This window comes from Gracilinanus agilis, chromosome 4 (genome assembly GCF_016433145.1).
Source record: "Gracilinanus agilis isolate LMUSP501 chromosome 4, AgileGrace, whole genome shotgun sequence".
Lineage (NCBI taxonomy): Eukaryota > Metazoa > Chordata > Mammalia > Didelphimorphia > Didelphidae > Gracilinanus > Gracilinanus agilis.
Genome location: NC_058133.1, coordinates 203,498,686 through 203,511,908, shown reverse-complemented (window position 1 = coordinate 203,511,908; position 13,223 = coordinate 203,498,686).

Below are 13,223 nucleotides of genomic sequence, written 5' to 3'. Positions count from 1 at the left end.
AGATGTTTGGGGAAGAGTTGAATAATGAGCTTACAGAACTGCATCTAATGATTCAAGATGCTGAATAAATTTGTCTTTGATCACCAAGAGATCATGGACCAGTTAATTTATTGCTAGCCTAAAGAATAAATTGATTTTTCTTACTGGGAACCCAGTCTCTTGGAATTTTTACTCATCACACCATTTTATAGGTAAGACCAAGGCACAGAGAGAATGCCTCCAAATTTAATGATCTATACCATCTACCTATCCTGCCTTACAAAATTAAAGAAGTTAATAGGAAGCAATAAAATTTCAATCAGAAATTAGCAAAAGAGATACATTGACAAAATGTAGGTAATAAAGAGAGATGGAATGAGAAATATAGCTTCAGTTGCCATGCAAAAGAAATCTGATATTATTTACTTATAAAGCCCCAACCAGAGGGACTTCTAAAAAGTGCTTTCAGCACCATCAGATGCTTCTAAACTTTCTCAATTTTGATATGTGTATTTTTGCTCTACTGGTCATTCAATATATGAAGTAATGGGCCTTCCTCATTATTGATTTCCAGTAGGTTTTGATTTTCTTTTTCATGAAAGAAAGTACTAATGTGAGAATCATATATTTTTTAAGGTAAGGGTTTAAAAAAATTGTAACTTTGTGTTCAGTTTGAAATACAGAGGTCAATCTGATATCAAGTCAAGTACATCAGTGCTTATCAATCTATTTCTCCGGCAGTGGCATCTCTATCCAAAATGATTTCTATCTACTTCCCCACCACCCCATCAACCCTATTGTTAAAAAAACTAGCAAAGGAAAATGAGGAAACACAACATATTATGACACATAAAGGACATCTTCAAAACACACCAAAGAGTTATGATACACTGGTTATAAAAAATAGATCTTGAACATTTCCAAGTCCTCTAATTCAAAAAACCCTTCCTTGACAGCAAGTAAGATTTTCATCATTTTATTCATTAGCACATACATAAAATTGGGAGAAAAACTGCACAATGTCTCATAGAATTGTGTAATTTTAGAAATAGGAGAAACTTTAGGAAACATTTAATCCATATTCATAAGAAAAGGCATAAAAATAATAACTTGAGGAATGTCACATGGCTAATTAATTAATTAATGACCCAAGTTTGAGCTAGAATAGAACCCAAACCTCCTGATTTCCAGTGCGATTCTGATTCTACCAGAAGGGCCACACTGGTTTTCAATAAATTAAGTAAGCAGAGTGAAAGGACTAACTCTAAAGTTTCCCTTTCTAAATCAACAGCCAGTATTCATTTTTGCCTAGACATGTAATTTCATCTAGATAGCAAACTTCTGGTGGAAGAAATTCCCCCTGTACCAATACAAAGGGGCAATCTCTCCAATTTAGAGAGGTGCTGGGACTTGTTCAGTCACCCAGCCAGGATTGGTTAGATTTACTCAGGTCTTTGGGGCCAGTCCTCTAGACATTATAGGCGTTTCTGCTGACAAAATAGTACTGCCTCACAATTTCTAGAAATTACCAAAATTATCCCCTCATGACAGAACTTAGCGCTATTTTCTTAAAAACAGAAACTACAACCTGTACTTTCTACTTACCCTGTTCTTCCTTCTACAACTACACACTCACCATCGGCACTAAGGTCTGCTCACTCATTTTATCATCACTACAATTCCTAAAAGACATCCTGTCCCCTCTCACCTTGCCGAACCCTCTTTCAGTTCACTTCCCCATACTTGTCTCAACGTTTTCATTATTTCTCGCTGTTGTTCTCTTTCCCTCTCTGCCCTGGCTCCCTCTTTCCAGGACTGCTCCTATCAATCCCCTCACCACGTCCCCAAAGTCCCCTAAACTGTTCTCTTGCGCACAAGCGCGCAGGTACACACGACTTCATAACTCACAAAAGTGCAAACACCACCACCTACACACACACATTCATACACACACGCTCGTTCGCTCGCTCACACAGCCTGGCCACACACCCCGACAACCCACTCACATTCGCTCCCACGCCAGCAGTAACTCGTATGCCTGCTCACAGCCGCGCGCTCGAGCTCCCCACGCGCCCGAATCCAGGGACATCACCTGAGTGAGCCCAAGGGCCGAAGGGGAGCGAGGCAGGGGCTAAGAGGCAGGCTCAGCTGCTGCCTGCCCCGTGCCGCCTGCCTGCCCCCACGCGCGCTTGCTTCTCTCCGTGCGCCCGGGGGCAGCCCGAGAGGACGGAGTAGCCTGCGGGCTGCTGCCTCTGGAGGCCGGGACCTGGCGCATCCAGTCCCGCCACCTCACAAGGGCTAGTGACCTCATGAGGACCAGCCCAACCCCGGGCGCCTGGCCAAGCTTGCTGTGGGGAGACCGCTGTCCAATGCCCCTATCTCTGCGCCCTCCTTTTTTTTTTTTCCTCTCTTTTTCGTCCCTGGATTCTGTCAGATTGCCTTCTTTCTTCCCGTTCCTTTTGATCTCCTCTCTTTTCTCTCCTCTCCTTCCTGCCCACAACGACCCTCTTTCCCACTTTTTCTACAGCAATGTGTTTCCTTTTCCCACAGAAGTCTTCTTTCTTCTCCAACACCAGGAGCTAATCTTTGCCCTTCTCTTCATCTGAGCTCAGTTCAACCAACGTGGTAAATTCTTTCTGTGTGCCAAACCCAGCGTTAGTTGTGAGGACTATAAAGATTGGCACCTCCACTAATTTACAAACTATTTCTCTGCCTACTCTCTTTCTTCTTAATAAAACTCACACTTTCTTTTTGTTCCACCTTGCCCCAATTCCCTTTGTAACACGGATTTAAGTTGTATAGGCTCTTGCCAGGTGCGTTTTCTATGACATTTGGAGCACTGCAGTAAGGCAAGCAGTCCAATCAGTTGGTGTGGTCGTTAAGGTAGTTTCAAGTCCTCATCACTTCTCACCTGAACTATTACAAAAGCTTTCTAAATTATATCTCTGACTCAAACTTGAAGGTTCTCCAATTTGTCCTCGATACAAGCTGCCTATCAGTTTGTGTGTCAGTAGGCATTAAATGCCTACTCTGTGCCAGGCACTATGTTAAATAGTGAGGATACAAAAAAAAGGGGGGGGGAGGTTAAAAACAATCCATTCTCTCAAAGAACTCCAACTAGATAAAAACAAGATTCATTCAGAATAAATTAGAGATAATTAATAGGGGAAAGTACCAGCATTAAGAGGAATTAGGAAAGACTTCTTGTAGAAGGTAAAATATTAGCTGAGGGCTTGAAGAAAGCCAAGGAAGCTAGGAGATGGAGAAAAGAGGAGACAGTTCTAAGACACAGGACAGCTTGTGAAGATGTTCAAATCTGAGAAATAGAGGGTCTTGATTGTGGAATAACCAGGTTAAAGGATATGGGAGGAAGGAGGAATCAAGTGTAAAAAGATTGGAAAGGGGCAGGATATGAAGGATTTTAAAAGCCAGATGATTTTTTTATTTGATACTAGAGGGGATAGGATCTATTTGGAGTTTAAAGAATAGGAAAGTGACATGGATTGCATTTTTGGAAGGGAAATTGACCTGGCTAAGTAGAAGAGAAACTAGAATAGGGAGAGAATTAAAGCAGGGATATCACCCAGAAGGAGTAAAGTGATAAGACCCCACATCAGAGTGATGGCAATGTCAAAGGATAGAAGGGGCTATACACAAGAAATGTTAAGAAGGTGGAATTGACAGCGTTTGGCAATAGTTTGGATACAATCAATGAGAGAGACTATGAGAATTTATGGCTGAAACCTAAATTGTTATCCTGGAGGACTGAGAATATTGTATAATGGTACTCTCAACAGTAACAGATAAGTTAGAAAAGGGGGAAGGTTTGGGGTGAAGGGGTGAATTAATGAAGTTTTGGACATCTGGAGTTTAAGGTGTTTATGAAACAAAGTTGAGATGTCCAATAGACAGATGGAGATTTGAGACTAGTGGGTAAGAGAGAAATTAAGGCTGCCAAAATGAGTAGGTCAAGCTCCTATTCAATGAATTTCAATGGCTTCTTATTATTTCTAAGATCATATATAAATTAATTTGGCTTTAAAGCCCATTACAACCTGACTCTAATCTACATTTCCAATCTTTATATCTTCTTCCCTGCACACATTCTTTGATCAACCCAATCTAACTTCATATCTATTCTCCCTGTTGCTAAAAGAGACAAGATATTCAATATTTCCTGATCTTTGTGTCTTTGCACTCCCCCTTACCTATACCTGCTTTCCCCTCAAAGTTCATCTCAAATGCCACCTCCTACAGGCCTTTTCCAATCCACCTAGCTGCTAATGCCTCCCTCTAAAATTATCTTGTGTTGATTTTGTATCTGAAAGGTGATGCTAACATAGTGAAGTTGAATGCTGACCTTGAATCTGGAAGAACCTTGAGTTCAAGTCATGACTTTATCCATGTACCTCTAGGCAAGTTTCTTAACCTCTCAATACCCTATACAACTCTCTAAAACTAAGTTGCAAAGGTGCCAAGTTACATTTGTAGGGGGAGTTTTCTTATCCTTGAGTTCCCTGTATCAATGAGATCACCAAGCCAATTCACATGTTAGCTGTGTGACCTTGGGCAAATCACTTAGCCACTGCCTCAGCTTCCTTGACTATATTACTAGCACCCACCTCATAGAGCTCTTATGAAGATCAGATGAGCCATTTGTAAAATATTTAGCACAGTGACTGGCTTAGAATAGGTACTACATAAATGCTGGTTATTACTATGATGTCCCTTTATATTTTGTAAATGCATATATGCATAGATACACTGATAAATGTTTAACAGTTATCCAGAATGTTTAAGTTTATTTAATTAATTAATTTAGAATATTTTTCCATGGTTACATGATTCATGTTCTTTCTCTCCCCTCCTTTCACCCCCCTCCCATGGCCAATGAGCAATTCCACTGGGTTTTACATGTGTCATTGATCAAGACCTATTTCCATATTATTAACATTTGCACTAGGATGATCTTTTAGAGTCTACATCCCCAATCATATCCCCATCGAACAATGTGATCAAGCAGTTGTTTTTCTTTGGTGTTTCTGCTCCCACAGTTCTTTCTTTGGATGTGGATAGTGTTCTTTCTCATAAGTCCCTCAGAATTGTCCTGGATCATTGCATTACTGCTAGTAGAAAAGTCCATTACATTCGATTTTGCCACAGTGTATCTGTCTCTGTGTACAATGTTCTCCTGGTTCTGCTCCTTTTGCTCTGCATCAATTCCTGGAGGTCGTTCCAGTTCGCATGGAATTCCTCCAGTTCATTATTACTTTTAGCACAATAGTATTCCATCACCAACAGATACCACAATTTGTTCAGCCATTCCCCAATCGAAGGGCATCCTCTCATTTTCCAATTTTTGCCACCACAAAGAGCACAGCTATAAATATTTTTGTACAAGCCTTTTTCCTTATGATCTCTTTGGGGTATAAACCCAGCAGTGATATGGCTGAATCAAAGGGCAGGCAGTCATTTAAAGTCCTTTGCGCATAGTTCCAAATAACCTTCTAGAATGGTTGGATCAATCCACAACTCCACCAGTAATACATTAGTGTCCCAATTTTGCCACATCCTCTCCAACATTTATTACTTTCCTTTGCTGTCATATTAACCAATCTGCTCCAAGATATTTTTTTAAAAAAGAACACAGGACACACTTTTAAGTTTATTCTGCAGAAAAATTTTATCCACCACTTTGTAGAGCCTAAACCAGTGGTTCCCAAACTTTTTTGGCCTACTGCCCCTTTCCAGAAAAAATATTACTTAGCCCCCTGGAAATAATTTTTTTTTAAATTTTAATAGCAATTAATAGGAAAGATAAATGCACCTGTGGCCATCACTGCTTCCCTGGATCGCTGCAACACCCACCAGGGGATGGTAGCACCCACTCTGTGAATCACTGGTCTAGACAATCAACAAAACAGTAATTCAAGCCATGGTTTGTAGTATTTGCCAATTTCTCATGATGACTCTTTCAAGTCTATTTGAGCTAGCTCCACCACATCCCTGTGTGGTGGATATACATATACAAGCATGTATTAAAAATATAATGTAAAAGGGGAAGCTAGGTTTCTCAGTGGATAGAAAGCCAGGACTAGAGATGGGAGGTCCTGGGTTTAAATCTGTTACTGCTCTTCTGCCTTGGAACCAAAACCAAAACTAAGATGGAAAGTAAGGGTTAAAAAAAAAGAATAGAATGTAAATCCCTTGGGTTAGGAAGTGTTTCATTTTGTCCTTGTTTCCCCAGCTTTTAGCCTAATGATTGGCACATGGTAAGCATTTAATAAATACTGATTGATTGATCAAAGATGGATTGTAATGTACTATAAGGCCATGAGGTGGTGCTCTATTCAAATCACAAACCCAATGGCTTGGTAAAGATCTTGCTGAAGCACTCCCTGTTGCCACAATTGCTGAAGAGTACAATTTGGTAGAGGTTTGTCTTTAGTTGCTCTTAAGGGATCTCTCAGTTCCCTTTTCTTGTTTGTTTTGGGGTGGATTTTTGGGTTTATTTTAGGTCACCTTTTCTTCTTGAGTACCCTTCAGTAGAAAAAGGTCCAATAGAAGGAAAAAGTACAAGATTTGGTTATAGTAAAGTTTAAGAACCCTGTACAAATGTCTCTCACTTGACATTTGGTGTGTTTGTTTTGCTTTTTTAAACCGTATACATCAATTTCCTGGAAATTGGATTAATCTGAGAGTTTGCTGAATTTAAAGTTGTGAAGTGTCATTCACAACAAAATAATACTCTAATCATTAGTATAAAAAAAGCAAGATTTTCATATCAAGTTTGCTTAAAATTATCAACCTTTCCCCCCGCCCCAATGCTTCAAGAGTCCTCTAAATTCTTATCTATACTTATTGCATACTCAATTATTTTCTCAGCTTTTTGGCTAAGATTACCTTAAATGTTTTCATCTTTCTAAAACTTGAGGCAAACTAATACACTGCTGGTAGAGTTGTGAATCTATCCAACCATTCTGGATGGCAATTTGGAATGCCCAAAGGGTTTTCAAAGAATGCATACCCTTTCACTCAGCAATACCACTACTAGGTTTGGACCCCAAAGAGATAATAAGGAAAAATACTTGTGTAAAAATTTTCATAGCCACACTCTTTGCGGTGGCAAAAAATTAGAAAATGAGGGGATGCCCTTTGATTGGAGAATGACTGAACAAATTGTGGTATATGATGGTGATGGAATACTATTGTGCTATAAGGAACAATAAACTGCTTGATTTCCATACAAGCTGGAAAGATCTCCATGAACTGATGGGGAGTGAAATAAGTAGAACCAGGAGAACACTGTCCTGATTGTTAATAAATGTGTTGATCCTATTTTCTAGCTACACACCCAGTCAATTCCTTAAACCCAGAAAAGCTAAATGACTTTTTCTGGGTCACAAAGGTAGTAAGTGGAAGAGCTAGGATTTGACCTATGTCCTCTGATTCCAAATGTTCACCAGAAGAGGTTAGGGAAGTCACTCAGAAAGTAATGATCTGGTTAAAAATCCTGAGGAAGTACCCAGCTCCCTGGCAGAGTAGTTAGACAATATGACATTCAATTCAACAGAAGTAAACTGATTTTTATAGAAAGGATGGGTGGAGGCCAGCATTGGACCACCAAGATTCTTCTTTGTTCTTAAGGAAGCAGTCTTACTGGCAAGCAAAGCATTTCTTACACTCTCATCATCCTAGCCCCTCCTAGTAATGCTGTCATACACAACAAATACATGAGTCACCAAGAAATGCAGATGATGGATTAGGTGGAACCCAGGCCAGTTATGAAACCATTTCCTTACAAACTATTTTTCAGGGACTCCCTTGTTGCCTGGAAAGTTCACTTTATATTCACATTTCAGTGTACACCAAATCACCCAGTAGGTAAAAAAAAATCCTTCTGGAAATTATAGAGGTATCAGAAAAAGTGTGCCTATGATATGACTATGAAACACTGAACTCATTGGAAAAGGGCATTGAACTAATAAATGAAAAGATGGTTACAGTCTCAAGCTCTACCCATTAAAAACAGTGTAAACTTGGGCTATACAACTCACATTTATACAAGGCTTTAATGATTATATAGCACTTTCTCTGGAATGACTCTGTGTAGTGTAAATCTTATTATCACCATTTTTCTAATAGATCAAGAAAATGATGTTCATGGATTAGCCTAGGGTTTCATAACTAGTGTTGTTCAGTCATGCCCAATTCTTTGTGACCCCTTTTGGGGTTTTCTTGGTAAAGATACTGGAGTGGTTTGCTATTCCTTCTCTAGCTCATTTTACAGATGAGGAAACTGAAGCAAACAGGGTGAAGTGACTTGCCCAGGGTCTCTCGGCTAGTATCTGAGGCCAGATTTGAATTTAGGAAAATGAGTCTCCTGATTCCTGGCCAGAAATTCTATCCACTGCACCACCTAGCTGCCCCTAAATAATATAACCTCTACACAGGTGCAAAAGTGATATTCTTATTGTGGTGGGTTTTTTTAACCCTTACCTTAGAATCAGTATTAAGTATTGATTTCAAAGCAGAAGAGCAAGGGCTAGGCAATTGGGATTAAGTGCCCAAGGTCACAAATCTAGGAAATGTCTGAGGTCAGATTTGAACCCTAGACTTCCCAACTCCAGGCCTGACACTCTGTCCACTATACTACTAGCTGCCCAAAAAAAAGTGATCTTCTTAAAACTTAAGTCTGACCATTGCTGCCCCGTAAACTTCACTGGCTCCTGTTGGTCTGGTTGTCTTTTATTGTTCAGTCATTTCAGTGATATCCAAATCTGTGATTCCATTTGAAAGGATTTTCTTGGCAATGATACTGAAGTGGTTGGCCATTTCCTTCTCCAGCTCATTTTACAAAGGATTAAACTGAGGCTAATGGGGTTAAATGACTTATCCAGGGTCACACAGCTAGTAAGTGTCTGAGGCCAGATTTGAACTCAGGAAGATAAGTCTTCCTGACTCCAGGCTCAGCACTCTATGCACTATGCCATCTAGCTGCCCCAAGTGATATATAAATCCTTTGTTAACATAAGTATTTTCTTTATTTACATACACACATGCAATAATCCTTTCCATTGCCTCCAAGATCAAATCCAAAATCCTCCATTTGGCATTCACAGCCTTTCATAACCTACCCCTACCAACCTTTCCCTGTCTTCTTAGATCTTACATCCCTCCCCACCCCACACACTTTGATCCACTGACACTGTCCTCCATGCTGTGCCACCAAAACACTCCATCTCCATCTCTGGGTATTTTCTCATTGTCCCCCATTCCTGGAACACTCTCCCTCCTCATCTTCCTAGATTCCCTGGCATCCTTCCAATCCCCTTTTACAGGAAGCCTTTCCCAAACACTAAATTCTAAGGCCTTCTCTCTTTTAATTACTTTCTATTTCTCAGAAGCAATTGGTAGCACAGTGAATAGAGCCAGACCTAGCATCAGGAAGACTTGAATTCAAATCTAGCCTCAGATACTTCCTAGCTATGGGACCATAAGGAAGTCACTTAATACTGTTTGCTTAGCCCTTGCCCTTCTATCTCAGAGTTATTAACAAAACAGAAAGTAAGGAGGTTGTTTTTTTTTAAATGATTTTCTATTTCTCCCGTACGTAGCTTGTTTGTGCACATTTTTTTGTTGTCTCTCCTATTAGAGTGGGAACTCCTTGCCTCTTAGTATCACAAATACTTAGCACTGTGCCTGGTATATGGTAGGCATTTAATAAAGTATTAAATAAATTACTAATGATAATTTATCATTTAAATCATATTATATATAAATTATAAATTAAATTAATGCCTGAATTATATAGCAGACAACTATATACTCAACTAAAATTTTTAATGTTTTCTTTATTGTCAAGCAAAACACACTTCCATATTGATGATTGTTGTAAGAGCAAACTCATACAAAACCAAAACCCCCAAATAAAACCACAAATCTATTTATGTGAAAGATGCCTCCAGTGGTTCTTTCTCTGGAGGTGGTGAGCATTCCCCATAATAAGTCTTTTGGAATTGTCCCAGATCATTGCATTGCTGAGAGTAGCCAAGACTAAAATTTTTAATAGCACTATTTCCATCCCCCTAACAGCTATCACTTTTCTAGCTAGCTCCTTCCATATAGTACAACCTTATTTAATATTATTGTTCATTTGTTCTGTTTTATCGTCTGACTCTGTATGACCCCATGGCCTTTTTCCCATAAGGTTTTCTTGGCAAAGCTACTGGAGTGGTTTGCCATTTCCTTATCCAGTTTGTACCCATTTTACAGATGAGGAACTGAGGGCAAATAAGGATTAAGTTCCTTGCCCAGAGTCACACAGAGAGTAAGTGACCAAGTCTAGATTTGAACTCAGATCTTCCTGACTCCAGACTTGGTGCTCTATTGATTGCACCACTTATCTACCTAACATCAACCTTATTAAAATAGAATTAGGAAGGCCTATGTATTACTAAGAATATTTTAAAACCAAGTAGAAATATCTTCTTAATCATCTGCACCATTGCTGTCCAACAATGGTGTTAACTGCCGAGAATCAGCAATAGTTACGAAACCACTCCTTTGCATCAGCTACAGGACACACACCTATAATCTCACTTTTTCTTTTAAACCCTTACCTTCCATCTTAGAATCAATAGAAATCAATAGAAAACTGTGTATTGTTTCTAAGGCAGAAGAGGGGTAAGGGTTAGGCGATAGGGGTTAAGTGACTTGCCCAGGGTCACACAGCTAGGACGTATCTGAGGCCAGATTTGAACCCAGGACCTCCCTGGGCTCTAGGCCTGGCTCTCCATCCACTGAGTCACCAGCTTCCCCCACACACTTGTAATCTCAATGACCAGGAAACTGAGGCTGGGCAATTGACCAAGAGCAGGAGTTCTGACCTGCAGTGGGTTATGGTCCCAGTGTCTTCCCTGTTTGGCATCAATAGAGCGAGCCTCCCAGAGTATAAGGGAAGAAGCCAACAAATTTCCTAAGGAAGGTACAAACTGGCTCAGGTTAGAAATAAAACAGGTCTAATCTCAATCAATAATGGGAGTAGGTTTAGGCCAATGAGAAGTCCCCACACATCCAGCCCAGGCAAGATAGGGAAAGGGAAGAGGAAGCAGAAGGGCAAAGGGAAATGGACTCGTAATTGACCACTGTGGTCATTAGATGTCCCTTTTGTGACATTGGCCTGCAAATCCCAAGAAGAAGAATTACTCGTGATGGCGGCAGAAGGCAAAATTAGAGTCCTGTCCGAAGAATTAATGACTCAGGCAATCTCCATGGTGAGGAAACAAGCTTTATTTAGAGAGGGAGGAAGGTGGGAATGGACCTGGTGATGGAGTGACTTGTGGTGATGGAAAGACTCAGGAATGCTCTTTATCTTGATTAGTTACTAAGGAAGGAATCATTTGGGTAGTTGTTGCCCTGCTGCTCCCAAGGAACTGATGTCACTTTACCCATAGTTCACTTGGTCTCAGTGGCCTTACCCATGGTTCCCCTTGTTTTTCCACTGGGGGGAGGTGAAAACCACAATGTAAATGAGATGCTAATGATATGTTAAATACCCTGGAGTAACTTTGGGTTACTTTTGCCTGATTCTCCCCAGATTCCAAAGGTGGGAAAGTCTCTATTCACTGTGCCTATGCTGATTGGCCAGTTGCAGAGTTCCCTGTCTATATCCCTATAGCAACCTGTCAACTTCTGTACGCCGACCTGCCTTCGTAGCAACCCACATCAGCCATGTGATTTAATGTGTCTTTTTTATTATATTTGTATAATGAGGTGCCATTTTCATCCACCTTCCCCCACCATATCCTGCCATTTTACCCTAACAGGCAAACTAAATACATTGAATCTTGGAGACAAAGAAAAATCTCACCATAAAAAGGACACATTATGTTGGTGGTATTTGTCTACTGAGACTGGCACTATTTGTTGTTGTTCAGTCAATTTCAGGCATGTCGGACTCTTCAGAGCCCCATTTGGGCTTTCTGTGGCAAAGATACTGGAGTGGTTGGTCATTTCCATCTCCAGCCTACTTGACAGATGAGGAAACTGAGGCATATAGGGTGAAGTGAGTTGCCCGGGGCCATATAAAGTCTAAGGCCAGATTTGAACTCAGGAAGATGAAGCTTCTTGCTTCCAAGCCAAGTACTCTTTGCAGTATGGCACTACCTAGCTGCCCAGGTTCGTCCTTTTGAAAATATCTAGCTTACCAGTCTTGATTTCAGAGGACTGATAATGAAATACATCTCTCTCCTCCTCTAAGCAGAGAGGTGATGAACTAGATGTAGGTGCAATTTATGACATATTATGACAAGCAATGGTCAATGAATGTATGAAGTTGTTTTGTTTAACTGTTACAAGGGAGTGTTATATTGGATGATGGTATTGGAAAGTCACTGAAACAAAATGCACCCATAAACAGTAGAGAATGTAAATCACTGTTTCAGTTCCTGAATGGTAGGTCTGGACTATGTGTCCTGTCATGCAGTTCTCGGGTTAATAAAACCACATGCTTAAATGATTGGTTTCAAAATTAGCAAAAGTAGAAAAGTCAAGAAACTCATCATGGTGATAATGATTTAAAGATAGTGGTGATGGGTTCTGGTGACTCCACATTTTATCTAATCAGAACCATTAAGGATTTTCTTACATAAAAGCTCAATATAAAGTCTCCCTTAAGCCACTGCTAAATATCTGTCTTATCTTGTAGTTTTTCTTTCCCACAACTCCATTCTTTCTTTCTCTTTTGCTCATGTGGGTGTGTGCGTGTTTTTAATCATGTTTAAAACGAACCTAAAATAGGACAGTTGGCTAGGGTGGAAGAAAGGGGAATATTGGTTTTGGGTGGATATCAGCCAGACTACATGCAATCCAGAATGTTTGCACAACTACATTATCCAGTGGTTGCTGAAAATTATTTTTTACACTTGCAAGGGACACAGATGAGTCCTTAGGCAGAAAGTATTTAAACAGCCCTAAAGATCATGGAGGATTTAGTCCTGGAAGAGTGATCTAAAGAGCCATCTAATCCAAACCCAATATTAGAGATAAGAAAATTGAGGCTAATCCAAGGTCACATAGGTAATAAGTGACCAAGCCATCTCCAGCAATCATAAGATTTATCTAGATAGCCTTACAATCTCTCTCCTTCTCTCATTCTCTGTCTCTGTCTCTCTGTCTCTGTCTATCTGTCTCTGTCTCTGTCTCTCTCTCTCTGTCTCTCTCTCTCTCTCTCTCTCTCTCTG